We start from the raw sequence: 12857 nt of genomic DNA, 5'->3' as shown, positions 1-12857 counted from the left end.
TAGGCCAAAATGTGTATGCAGTGCCTTTCAAAGGAGATGTATGACTTTTCATTTAGTGAATGCGGATGACTATTTCCCACACACCTTTGCCAGTACTATCTCTTAACAGTATGTAGTAATTGCCTTCTATGTGCTTTACTATCTAACTGGGGTACACAATGAACAAAGCAGACGTGGTCTCTGTTTTCCTCACACTTCCAGTCTGGCAGTAGAGAGATCCGAGAACAATTCTGTTCACAGGTTTTTAATTACAGCAGTGGCAAGTGCTTCAGAAGAGCAGTATTGAAGGCTGGGGCACATACCATGGGGAACTGGAAGTAAAATCCTTAGCAAACCATACTGTTGAAAGTGTCCATCGTATCTTTAAATCCAGACTGTGTTTTTTCACCACTATTAAGCAGGGTTCTTTTCCTTTTTTATCTTCAGTTTATGCTTTACGTCATATTTTAATTGCAGAGATTTTATGAATTCTTAAGTTGGAGGTTAATCGATTTAGGATGATGTGCTTAGTCTCTCTGTCATGTCCGACTCTAGCCCGCCAGGCTCCTCTGTCCTTGAGATTCTCCAGGCAAGAATACTGGAGTGGGATTACTTTACCTGGCATTACTATTTAATACTATGCCCTCCTCCAGGGGTCTTCCCAACCCAGGAATCGAACCCAGGTCCACATTGCAGGCGGATTCTTTACCATCTGAGCCACCAGGGAAGCCCAGTTAGGATGATGCTTCCTTGTAAACATTGAGTTTTAGTGAGTCTTTGCATAGTTTGTAAATCTTTCTCTTCCATCTCACCCATGAAATAAATGCCAGGACAGATCAATTAGAATATGTAATCATGATTTCATAACACACATGAGTAGCATTTGTGTTGCAGTACTGCTGATGCTGACTCTTCTCCTGTGTACATCATTCTCAGATACATGCATTGCTTATGTTTGGCTTGCTCATGATATGTTTTCTTGGCAAAGCAATCAAGGAAATTTCTCATTAACATTCAGGAAAGTGGTATCATAATAATTTTAGGCAGTTTTCAAGAGAAGTTTCTAGGTGTTTTGAGCAATAGTTTTTTTATTTTTTTAAGTAGTTATAAAATTTCTGGGTTGACTGCTTTTGAAAGGGATAGTTGTCATGCAAGACTGTTTGAATTTTTTTAAAAAAATTAATTAAAGGCACTTCTTGTTTAGTTTATCTGAGAAAATCTATCCAAAAGCTGAAGAGCCATTGCAGTACTTAGAACCCACAAAGGTTAAGAATCCTTTCAGAAGAGGATTTGCTACGGAGAGCCCTTGGCACTGTGAGCTTGGAGTTTAAACCATTTAACCCAAGAAATTTCATTATTATTATGAAATACTTCTGAGAAGGAGGACTAGGATTTGAAATAAACTAATACTTCATTTTTTATCATTATTGGATTTTAAAGGTAGTTCTAGCTGTTCACTTTTGTAGTGTTAAACACATAAGGATTTCCCTGGCAGTTCATTGGTTAGGACCCCATGCTCTCACTGCTGAGGGCCCCGGGTTCAGCCCCTGGTCAGGGAACTAAGATCCTATAAGCCACCCAATGCAGCACCAAAAATAAACAAGCACACACATATAGATAAATCCTTATCTACGTAGCAAACATATTTCAGGAAGTACAGTTTACAAATAAAAAGGTTTGAACATTTTTAAAGGCCTTGTTATGTATTGCCAAATTCCTTCCCACATTTCTTACAAAATAATAAACCCAAGCTGACCTTTGATGGTTGTAGGTCATTTTAATAGCCATTAACCAATTCATAAAGTCTTGTCTACTTTTTCCCTTTTTTGTGTGGTTTTTTTCTTTTTTCTTGTCTATTTTGTTTATTCTTAGAGTGTAGCTCTTTAATGATTTGTCACTTTAAATCTACAGTAGTCTAAAATATTAGTAATAACTTTTAATTATACATAAATTGAGTCAGTAAGACTATACAAAGTTCTCTTGCAGTGTGTAGAATCTTGTAGACTGTTTCTAGCAGTATAGAGATCTTATTTTTCTATTTCTTAGGTCTTTATTCCAATGAAGGTTGGCAAGCCTGACCTCTTTATATATAAACATTACTGTGCTGTATTTAGTTCTAATACCATATATTATCATTCCTAGGACATATTCCCCCCACCCGTATCTTATAGTTTTGAAATTAGTGTCTGTCCTGCAGTTTCTTATGTGCCATAGTTTAATATGTAGGGTTTTAGTAGTTCTTGAATATATTATAATTGATGGTATCTTAGATTAGATGAAATATGGTATTACTTCTAGGCAAGAGTGTGTGTGTAAGAATTGCCCTTGTGAGACAGCAGCATAAGAGTATTAGTAAGGATCCTTAGTTGGTTGCCTTACCTTGGCTTCACCTAGTCAGTGAGTTGTGAATGAACATGTATTAGCAAAATGTAAAAAATAAAAATAGCAAAAAATGGGAAGCTGTAAAAAATACAAATAACAAAAGTGGACTACTGTAGTTTAAAGAAGATTGTTGAACTGTGGTATCCATTTAATGGAACATTACACAGTTTAAAATGATACTTGTTAGCAATATGTAAAGTTGTATTATAGTATTGATTATAGTTATGTAAAAAAATGGAGAGGAAATAATATCAGGGTCAACAGTATTCAAGTTGTGAGAATTTTCTTTAGGTATTTTTTAAGCTATAAGTATATTGCTTCTGGAAATAAATTTTAAGGAAAAGTACATAATAAATGGGCTTCCCTGGTGGCTCAGTGGTAAAGAACCCACCTGCCAATGCAGGAGACCAGAGTTTGATCCCTAGGTTGGGATGATCTGGAGAAGGAAATGGCAACCCACTCCAGCATTCTTGCCCTGGAAATCCCATGGACAGAGGAGCCTACGGGCTATACTCAATGGGGTTGCAAAGAGTCGAACACGACTTAATGACTAAACAACAGCAACAACATAGTAAATGCTTGTTTTCTTTACTGTCTGTATCATTTAGCTATCTTCTCAGCTGTTTACATTCTTGGTAAGTTAAGGTATAAAATCAGTGACTGGTTTTTTCATTTTTCTTTGTAACTTGAAACCAAGAAATATTCTAAAAATTCACTTAGAAGCCTTATGGGATATTAATGTTAGCTTCACTATAACTTTTAACTCTTTAGTAAGTTTTATTTTAGAAATAAGAGGAATTTCTCAGGTATTGTTTAGATAACTTTTTTATTCCAAATTTATAACAATCGATTAACCAGAAATTTTCTACCACTATTTCCTGTAGCAAAATTGTGTTGGGTCTGTTTTCATTAGTACTATTATTTCCAAATATGCCCATTTACTTTACAGGTTTTTTTTACTGCTTTTATCAGTTATTTGTGTTTGTGTTATAAACCTAGGCATTAATAAAATATAGCATTATGCATTATTCTTTAGAAATCTTAGTTCTTGAGAAGATAGATATTCTAGGAACAGTCAGTTCTTAGTTGTTCTCCTTGCTCTTTAGTTTGTAAATGATCTGTTCTGTCATGTCTTTTTCATCTCCCTTTTGCTATTCTAATATAGAGTTAGTTAATAATGGAAAAGAGGCATCCCAGGCTGTTCTTTAAGGTGAAAGTATTAGTCACTCTGCTGCTGCTGTTGCTAAGTCGCTTCAGTCGTGTCTGACTCTGTGCAACCCCAGAGACGACAGCCCACCAGAGACGGCACCTCTGTCTCTGGGATTCTCCAGGCAAGAATACTGGAGTGGGTTGTCATTTCCTTCTCCAGTGCATGCATGCATGCTAAGTCGCTTCAGTTGTGTCCAACTCGGTGCGACCCCATGGAGAGCAGCCCATCAGGCTCTCCCGTCCATGGGATTCTCTAGGCAAGAATACTGGAGTGGGTTGCCATTTCCTTCTCCAATTTGTCACTCAGTTGTGTCCAACTCTGTGTGACTCCGTGGTCTGTAGCTTGTGAAGCTCCTCTGTCCATGGGATTCTCCAGGCAAGAATACTGGAGTGGGTTGCCATGCCCTCCTCCGGGGATCTTGCCAACCCAGGGATTGAACCCAGGTCTCCTGCATTGCAGGCAAATTCTTTACCGACTGAACCACCAGGGAAGCCTATTTGTTTAAGGTAATAAAGGTTAAAGTTACTGGCTAAAATAAGGTCTTTTGAATTATTTGGTATTAATCTCCACTCCATAGCTCTCACCTTGAGTGTGTTGCTTAAGTCTCAAAACCTGTTTTCCTAATCAAACAATACCTGCTTCCTATAGCTGTTGTTAAGGGTTAAATGAAATGTGTTTCTTTTTTAGCACAATGTCTGTGGAGTGTGGTATGTGCATAACAAGTAGTAGTTTATATCTGTTTTTAATTTCAGAACATTTAATTGAGTTACTGATGTCCAGTGTGGAGGGAAGAGAGGGAAAAAAATGATAAATATACTCCTTGAAGGCAGGGATACCAGAGTCTGTTTGTATGACACTTTTACCATTGGTCATAGGATTCTAGCCTATAAATTCATGCCAGAGAACTTTACTAAATACAGTATTCTGTTATTGTGGTTACTACAAAATGTCACACAGCCCAATTTTATTTGTAAAATTTTGAAATGAAAGGAATCTGTGATTATTTCTAGAAATGCTATAAAAGTTGTTTATGGATAAGCTTGTCATCAAACCATAAGCATATGTAGTGGATACATTTTTAATTCTCTTCCCAGCTAATTGTCCACTGGAGCTTTTACCTTTTCTATTTCTTATACAGGATTCGTTGTATTTTGGTAAGTGAAGGGATGTATGTGTTTGTGCACTCAAAAGATTTTATTGTGGTAGGAAGAACTCGTTCCTGATTCTGTGAGTCCAGTTTGCCATCTGTGATCATTCTGTACTTCTCTATTCTGATTCCCACTTGTGCCTGCACATTTCCTGTAACCCATCTCAGTAGTTTTTATAAGCTAGTTATGTAATGACCTTATATTTGCCTTTGTTTTTAACCTTTTGGCCTATTTTTTAAAAAATAGCATGTTGAAACATATATATCGTATAAAAATATTTATTCTTGAAACCCTCTCCTTTCTATTATGTTGTTAGATTCAGTGGACCAAGAAAGAAAACAAAGACCTAGATGCTTTCTTTCAGTTTTGCCATTCTTAGCAAGGTGGTCTCTCTGCTTTGATTTGCTTCCTTCGAGGTCCTAAAATGGCTGTCGGCCCCATACAGGTAACTAGTGTGGGTTGCCATATTCCAAGGGAGTAAGTGTTTCTCATGGCCTGTATCTTTTAAAAGAAGAAAGAAATCATTTCCAGAAGGTCCCCAATAGACTTTGCCCTACCTCTTACTGTTGAGAACATTGTTTCATGCTCATTTCCAAACCAGTCATTGCCAGGGGTACTGGAATAATACCTTGATGTGTCTTCCCAAATCGGAACAAATTTAAGGTTTTTGCTATCACAAGCTAAAAAGGGGGGAACTAATGTGACAGTCAGTAATCTGCCGCATAAGCCTTTCTAATGGCGTTGCTAGGTAGGTAGGTTAAATAAAATAAACAGAAAGGTGCTTCACAAAATTATTTTTGTACTGTATAAATATAATGTTATTAGCTGGAATTGTACCAGTTCTCCAAGCATGAAAATATTATATTAAACAGGATCTTGATGCCTTGTCCCAAGAAGATAAACTGTGTATGAAAATAAGTATTTGCTTTTCTTCATCTTCAAAAAGAAGTAGTCTTCAATCAGTTGGGTAGAATGTATTTTTCTAAGTGTTACACTAAGTATTAATGAAGTACCCCAGTATCAGTGAAGGATTTTGTATATAAATAAAATGTTGTCTTAGAACCTTGATATTTAGCTTTTACATAACACCTCACTCTTGGCCCCAACACCTGTATCATCCAAGACTGGTACTAAAAACATTTCTGGGCTAATGAAATCACTAGGTGTTGTGCATTAACCGGTAGCAATTTGTAAGGGATCTTGTAAGACAGAAGGGACAGAAGTGGGCCTCTGCCGTCCTGATTTACCACTGCAGTGTTCCGCAGTGTGGGGGTAGACTGATGACTCGTTAGACCGGATGGTCGCCTGTGCTATCTGGATTTTTCCCTGTCTACAGCACAATTTTTTTTTTTTTTAATCTTTCACAAATACGGGAGAGGGGTACTGTTTCAGTTTACGGCTATTAGATTATTGGTTTTAATTGCATTTACTTTTTTTCCTTAAAACAGGAGTCCAACAGCTAAAGGCATTGTTTAGAATATAATCATTGAGTTTATTCTGTGAGTGCCGGCCAGTACACATACCACATTGTTTTCATGAAAGCAGCGGTTTTTAAAGTAAATATCACGCTTTTATTTTTTAAACAATTGAAAGCGTCAGTAATAATTGCATACTGTATTAGAAAAGAGTTATTACACAGCATATAAAACTTGATGTAGCATTAAATTACATCGTGATTGCTTGGATCTTATGAAGATTTGGCATAAGGTTAATTTACAGTATAATCTAACTTGCAGTATAGTTTGCTTATTGCAGAGTTACTGTTTTGGGAGATTTTTATCTTAAAACGTTTTTAAAACCCCATGCTTTTTCACAGAAAGACATAAGCATTAGTAGTGAAGCAAATTTTAGTGTAGTTTTTTATTTTCACTCTTTCCATAGATAACAATGATGGGTGATTAATGGATACAAATTAGTAAGTTATATGACCATGTCTATTAAACTGCTATATGCTTTGCCCTATTCAGTGATTAAGTCAATATGTCTGCCTCATTTATCATTTTTATTTTATTTGTGGAAAGGAAGTACTTCTATCTTTTTCTTGTAAAACATACATTGTGTATCAGGAAGGAGAGGGCAAGACTTGTTTGGATTAAGAGGATATACAAGAGCATACAAAGAATTTCCCTGATTACAGTTGACTGCTATAACATCCTATTGTCTGTCAAGATTCTGCAGGAATGGTGGGAGGATATTTATTTATTTAGTGTTTACTTGTTTTTCTGCAGTTGGAGTACTTCAGTGAAAAAGCTTTAGAATTATAGTATCTACCTATCTGTATGTATGTGTATCCTTATATCAGTGCTGCAGGAATTGCAAATTTTAATGTTCAAGAGAGCCTATTACCTTGGACTAGTCCTTGGAAGTTTCTCAAAGTGCTAAACTGTTAAGAGGTTGGAGCCTGAAACTTCTGGACCAGGAAAATATTTTCCAGTATCAGAAAATAGTACCTTAGACTTTTTCCCTGTAACTACTGGTGATGGGCTCTCTTGAAGGTTTATGTTGGAGGAGGAGGAGCAAGTTCCTTTTAGAAACTAAGACTTCAGTTGTATGGAAACCTGAACTCTATACTAAATTCCTTGGCTTAGCCTGAGAACTGTCATATAGGCCCTGCTTTCTAAATCCACTTTTCTATTGTTTTTTTCCATTTCAAGATTACTAAAACAGAAAACAAGCCAAAAATTGTAGTGCTTCAAGTGTGAGTCTTAAGCTTCAGTTATCCAGGGAGCAATTATTCAGCTTACTCATTGTTTAAATATTTGGGTTCTCTTAAATCAGATGTGTAGAAGGAAGTCTGGTGTATAAGGTGTACACAAGTGAGAGGAAGGGGGCAGAAGCAGAATTTGGCCGAAGTGCAAGCCCTGCAGAGCCTCAGCCAACCAGGTGGAGTGATCTGGACTGAGCAGTTAGTGCCTGTGACAGTATCCCACATTGGACTGACAGGATGGGGTCTTCATGTATATACCTCCACTTTCCTCGGTCACCCAACCCAGATTGCTCTGTGAAGGGTGTGAATGTGGGCAAGGCAGCTCTTTGAATCTGACCCTGAAGGGCTGCCAGCTGTTGCCTTTCCACTCCCTTGTCCTTCCTGGAAGTAGAATCTGAATTTTGCAGCTCTGTCCCTGATATGACAGAACATATGTCTTGAGGGAGAGACTGTTGTCCTCTGTACCACATAGGATTGTTTAGATGTATATAATAGAAATCAGCCTAGTTAATTTAGGAGGCTGAGTGCAGAACTTAAAGAGCATAGGCTTTGGAGTCAGGGAGTCAGGCTGCCTGAGCTCACAATTCCACCTTTAACTGTTTGCTGGTTGAGAGCTGGTTTGGGGATGTATTTGTAACCACTTCTCTGCACGTTGCACAATGGTGTACAGAAAGCTAAATTACTTGGCAACCGTCATATTTTTGTCCTCTTAATGCTGACTGGTTTTTCTTCTAATTTTGTACTTATTGAGTATATTCCCCACACTGTACATTTCATGCCTGTGACTCATTTATTTTGCAGCTGGAAGTTTGTACCTCTTCTCACATTTCTTTCTTTCTCCCACCTGTCTTTCCTCTGGCAGCCACCTGTCTGTATCCTTGACTTTACTTTTGTCTTATTAATCTTTCTTCATTTGCTTTGTTTTTAAGATTACACATTTGAGAACTCAGATAGTATTGTCTTTTTTCCGTATGACTTATTTCATTAAGAATAATACCCTCTAGGCTCAGTGGCAAGATTTCCTTCTTTCTTATGGCTAAGGAAAGCGGTAGGGCTTCACAGGGAGCTCAGTGGTGGAGAATCCGCCTGTCAATGCAGGAGATGCAGGTTCATTCCCTGGAGAAGGAAATGGCAACCCACTCCAGTATTCTTGCTAGGGTAATCCCATGGACAGAGTAGCCTGGAGGGCTACAGTCCATGAGGTCGCAAGAGTCAGACCGGACTTAACAACTAAAAAACAACAATGTTCTATTATTCATGTGTACCCCGCCTTCTTTACCCATTCATCTATTAATGGGCACTTAGGTTGCTTCCATATCTTGGCTGTTGTAAATACTGATTTGTTTTAAAATAGGATCATCTTGATTTGATATAATATTAATCAGATGAATGCAAATTTGTGGATCTGGTAAAAAGTGTACCTAAGTAAATATATCGGAGAAGGCACTGGCAACCCACTCCAGTACTCTTGCCTGGAAAATCCCATGGACGGAGGAGCCTGGTAGGCTGCAGTCCATGGGGTCGCTACGAGTTGGACATGACTGAGTGACTTGACTTTCACTTTTCACTTTCATGCATTGGAGAAGGAAATGGCAACCCACTCCAGTGTTCTTGCCTGAAGAATCCCAGGGACAGAGGAGCCTGGTGGGCTGCCGTCTATGGGGTCGCACAGAGTTGGACACGACTGAAGCGACTTAGCAGCAGCAGCAAGTAAATATATAGAATTATCACTTAAAGACTTTTGATTTTCTTGTTAGTTTGATGTCAGTATTCTTAATGCCTGCTGTCTTTGGCATAAATTAAACAACATATGCCTAAAAATAAAGTTGAAAGCTATAGAATCATCAGTTTCCTATGGTGGCTAGAATTATCCAGCTGAGTAATAAATCCACAAGGCAGCTGAATCATGAACAAACTCATTTGATTTCCACAAATTATTACTCATACATTTGGAGGCTCTCGTTGTTTAAAGGGAAAAGTTGTAAATACCTATAATTTAAAAATCAGAACGGATACCATTATTGCCTCATAAACATTTCAGAACACTTTCATGACCCCTAGGAGGTTTGAAGCATCTATAAGAAAGTTCAGCTGTATACTCTAATGTCTCCTTATTCATCTTTCAAGTTTCAGTTTATTATCCTCTAAGTCACTCTTGTCCTGCCCAAGTTTAGGTTAGATTCTCTGCTTTATACACTTCTAAATCACTCTGCATTGCTCCTATGAGAGTACATTTGTTAACTTAATGTAACTATGTTTGCTTTTTATCCCACCAGGCTAGAAACTCCTTGGGGGAGAGATTGTCTTACTCCATTGTATTTTCAATCTATAATACTGCACTTGGCATATCACTGATGCTTAAAATCTGTTTAGTTTTAGAAAATAAGGGTATGGTAAAACACACATAATAACTAAGGGAAAAAACTAGCCACTTGGCTAGATTTGGTTCAAATAACAAGAAGATAAAAATGTTAGCTTCTTTTTAAAAATTAGGCAATATTAACTTACACTAACAGAATAGAGTTAGTAGTCATCAGTATTTTCTATTAGGTTTACTGTCTGGTGCCTCACAACAATCCCAGTAGATTTTACAAATGAAATGAGTCTCAAAAGGTTGAAAGAATTTGATTTTCTTAAGGGCACAGTTTTTAATTTCAAACTCAATTTGCCTGACTCAAAGCCTTGGTCTCGGTTTCTCAATAAAAAGAAGCAGCCAGAATAGATAAAGTGGTACTCTTGAAGAGTTACTCATATGACATTTAGAATATAGTTTTCAGTTTTATTTGCTCTGTTTTAAAAGAAACATTGACATTGTAAAATACTTCGAGAACAGGGTATAGCCTCGTGGGAGAAAGAGCTGAAAAAGGCTGTCCTTTCAGGGACAGTTGAAGACACTAAAGAGAATTTCCTTGGAGAGGGAGTATACTCTGTGTGGCTACAGTAGTTGGAAGAAACAGGGCCAGAGGGTACAAGTTATGCTACTGCTAAGTCGCTTCAGTCGTGTCCGACTCTGTGCGACCCCATAGATGGCAGCCCACCAGGCTCTGCCGTCCCTGGGATTCTCCAGGCAAGAATACTGGAGTGGGTTGCCATTTCCTTCTCCAGTGCATGAAAGGGAAAAGTGAAAGTGAAGTCGCTCAGTCATGTCCAACTCCTAGCCACCCCATGGGTCTGCAGCCTACCAGGCTCCTCCATCCATGGGATTTTCCAGGCAAGAGTACTGGAGTGGGGTGCCATTGCCTTCGACAAGTTATGAGAAAGTGTTAATAGATTTAGGCTGGATACAAAACAACTCTCTTATAAGAGATTTCTAAAAATAGAATAGCTTTTTAAAAAATTGAAGCCCTGTTTAAATAGTAGGTATTACTGATGAGAGTTTTGTAAGCATTTTACATCTCACAAGGAACATTTTTGACGAAACTGTAATTTAGTCATAACCCCAGGGTAGGGGGTACTTCAAAGGAAGATACGGAGAGATTCTGATTTGTCCAAGATCTCCGTAGATCTTTCCTAAGTGTGACTCAGTATTTCATGCTGTTTCCACTTTAATAGGCAGATGACCATGTATCATAGGAAATAACCATATTTGAGGAAGAAGTTAGACTGTATTGTTATAAATTTCTCTTCTGACTTTGAAAATCTTTGATTTTCTGGAGATTAAAATTTGACTTCCTTTGCTTGTTAGCCTTTGCCTAACCCATCTCCCAAATAAATTCTTATCTTTAAACTTTGTTTTTTCTCTTATCTAAGTAGTTTCTAGAAAACTTCCATCTTTTTAAATATCTAATTTTTAATCTAATCTTTTGCAGTCCCATTCCTCCTTACTCAACAATCCCTTCTGCATCTTTAGGAGGCTGGAAAATCCTAATAAACCACTTTCCCCTTTTCTTTACTTCTCTCTCAACTGCCCTTCCTCCAATTTAATTTTCCTACAGAATCCAAAATTCTTGACTTCTTTATGCTGACATTTGTCACTATAGTAAATATTTTTTCATGATTTCCAATGACTTATGCACTAACTTCATCTTTGCCAATAAATGACCAAAGTGATGATAGTCTCTTATCTATCACCATCTTTTATCATCTTCAAGGTATTGGTACTTATCTTGCCCCTTTGTTCATATCCTTCTCACTTGGAAGGTCTCCTTTATTGCCATATGGTTTTGATCTTTGTTTTTACTCTTGCTTGTTTCTTTAATCACTCTTTTAATTCTTCCCTGTTAGCTCTGTCCACCATCTCCTTTCTGAAAGCACCAAGAGTATCAAACCAGAATTCCACTGTTAATGACTTTACTGTTACACTCCCCTCCCAAATTGCTCGACACCTTGGTTTGTTGTTCTTGTTCATTCTCTCTGTCGTGTCTGACTCTTTGTGACTCCGTGGGCTGCAACATAGCAGGCTTCCCTGTCCTTCACCATCTCCCGGAGCTTGCTCAAACTCATGTCCATTGACTCGGTGATATCATCCAGCCATCTTGCCTTCTGTCATCCCCTTCTCCTCCTGCCTTCAGTCTTTACCAGCATCAGGGTCTCTTCCAGTTCTTCGCATCAGGTGGCCAGAGTATTGGAGTTTCAGCTTCAGCATCAGTCCTTCCAATGAATATTCAGGATTGATTTCCTTTAGTATTGACTGTTGATCTCCTTGCTGTCCAAGGGACTCTCAAGAGTCTTCTCCAGCACCACAGTTCAAAAGCATCAATTCTTCAGTGCTCAGCCTTCTTTATGGTCCAGCTCTCACATCCATCCATACTACTACATCAATAGCTTTGACTAGACGGACCTTTGTCGGCAAAGTAATGTCTCTGCTTTGGTCCACCTTGATTGAAAATAGAAGTTACTCAGTCATGTCTGACTCTTTGTGTCCTTCTCCAGGCCAGAATACTGGAGTGGATAGCCATTCCCTTCTCCAGGGGATCTTCCCAACCCAGGGATCAAACCCAGGTCCGCATTGCAGGCAGATTCTTTACCAGCTGAGCTACCAGGGAAGCCACCTTGATTAATGGATTACAGATCGTGTTCCAAGAAATGTAAGATTCTGTAGCGATCCTTCAGTGGCTCCAGAAAGACTGAAAAACATTACTCTACCCTGCCTCAGTGAATCCCCAAGGCTCAGGGTTTAATTTTCCTCTCGTTCTGTAGTCTTTCTTTCTGGACTCAACCCAGCCTTGAAACTTACTTTCCAATTATTGGTTCCCCCAACTCATCCCCATTGGTTTACACTTTTCTCACAACTGAATCAGTTTCTCCTCTGCTCCCTGTATATTGTCATTTTGAATACTTAAGTACATTTGCTTTATGGTACAGTTGTTTAAAGCTAGTGAAATCTCCTTTTATTCACAATCTTTATTCCCTAAGTTTACTGCTACTGCTGCTCAGTCACTTCAGTCGTGTCCGACTCTGTGTGACCCCATAGACGGCAGCCCACCAGGCT

The 12857-nt window shown here is 38.3% G+C and overlaps 1 protein-coding gene across 50 annotated transcripts in view; it reads left to right on the top strand.

The window, feature by feature from the left end:
- Positions 1-12857, top strand: part of ATP6V1A (ATPase H+ transporting V1 subunit A) — a 59577-nt gene that overhangs the window by 12512 nt on the left and 34208 nt on the right. For 16 of the 50 annotated variants that reach the window (XR_014077451.1, XR_014077463.1, XR_014077447.1 and 13 more), the window contains one exon: positions 5036-5164. The exons of 24 other annotated variants lie outside the window; for them this stretch is intronic. The gene's annotated coding sequence lies outside the window, so the exon portion shown is untranslated. Of the gene's footprint in view, positions 1-5035; positions 5165-6167; positions 6276-12857 lie in introns of all 50 variants that reach the window. 10 more of the 50 variants (XR_014077468.1, XR_014077450.1, XR_014077464.1 and 7 more) reach the window with 1 other exon arrangement.

The sequence above is a fragment of the Giraffa tippelskirchi genome, chromosome 2, assembly GCF_054371585.1.
Source record: "Giraffa tippelskirchi isolate mGirTip1 chromosome 2, T2T-mGirTip1v1.2.pri, whole genome shotgun sequence".
Lineage (NCBI taxonomy): Eukaryota > Metazoa > Chordata > Mammalia > Artiodactyla > Giraffidae > Giraffa > Giraffa tippelskirchi.
This window is presented reverse-complemented; position numbering and strand designations above follow the sequence as displayed.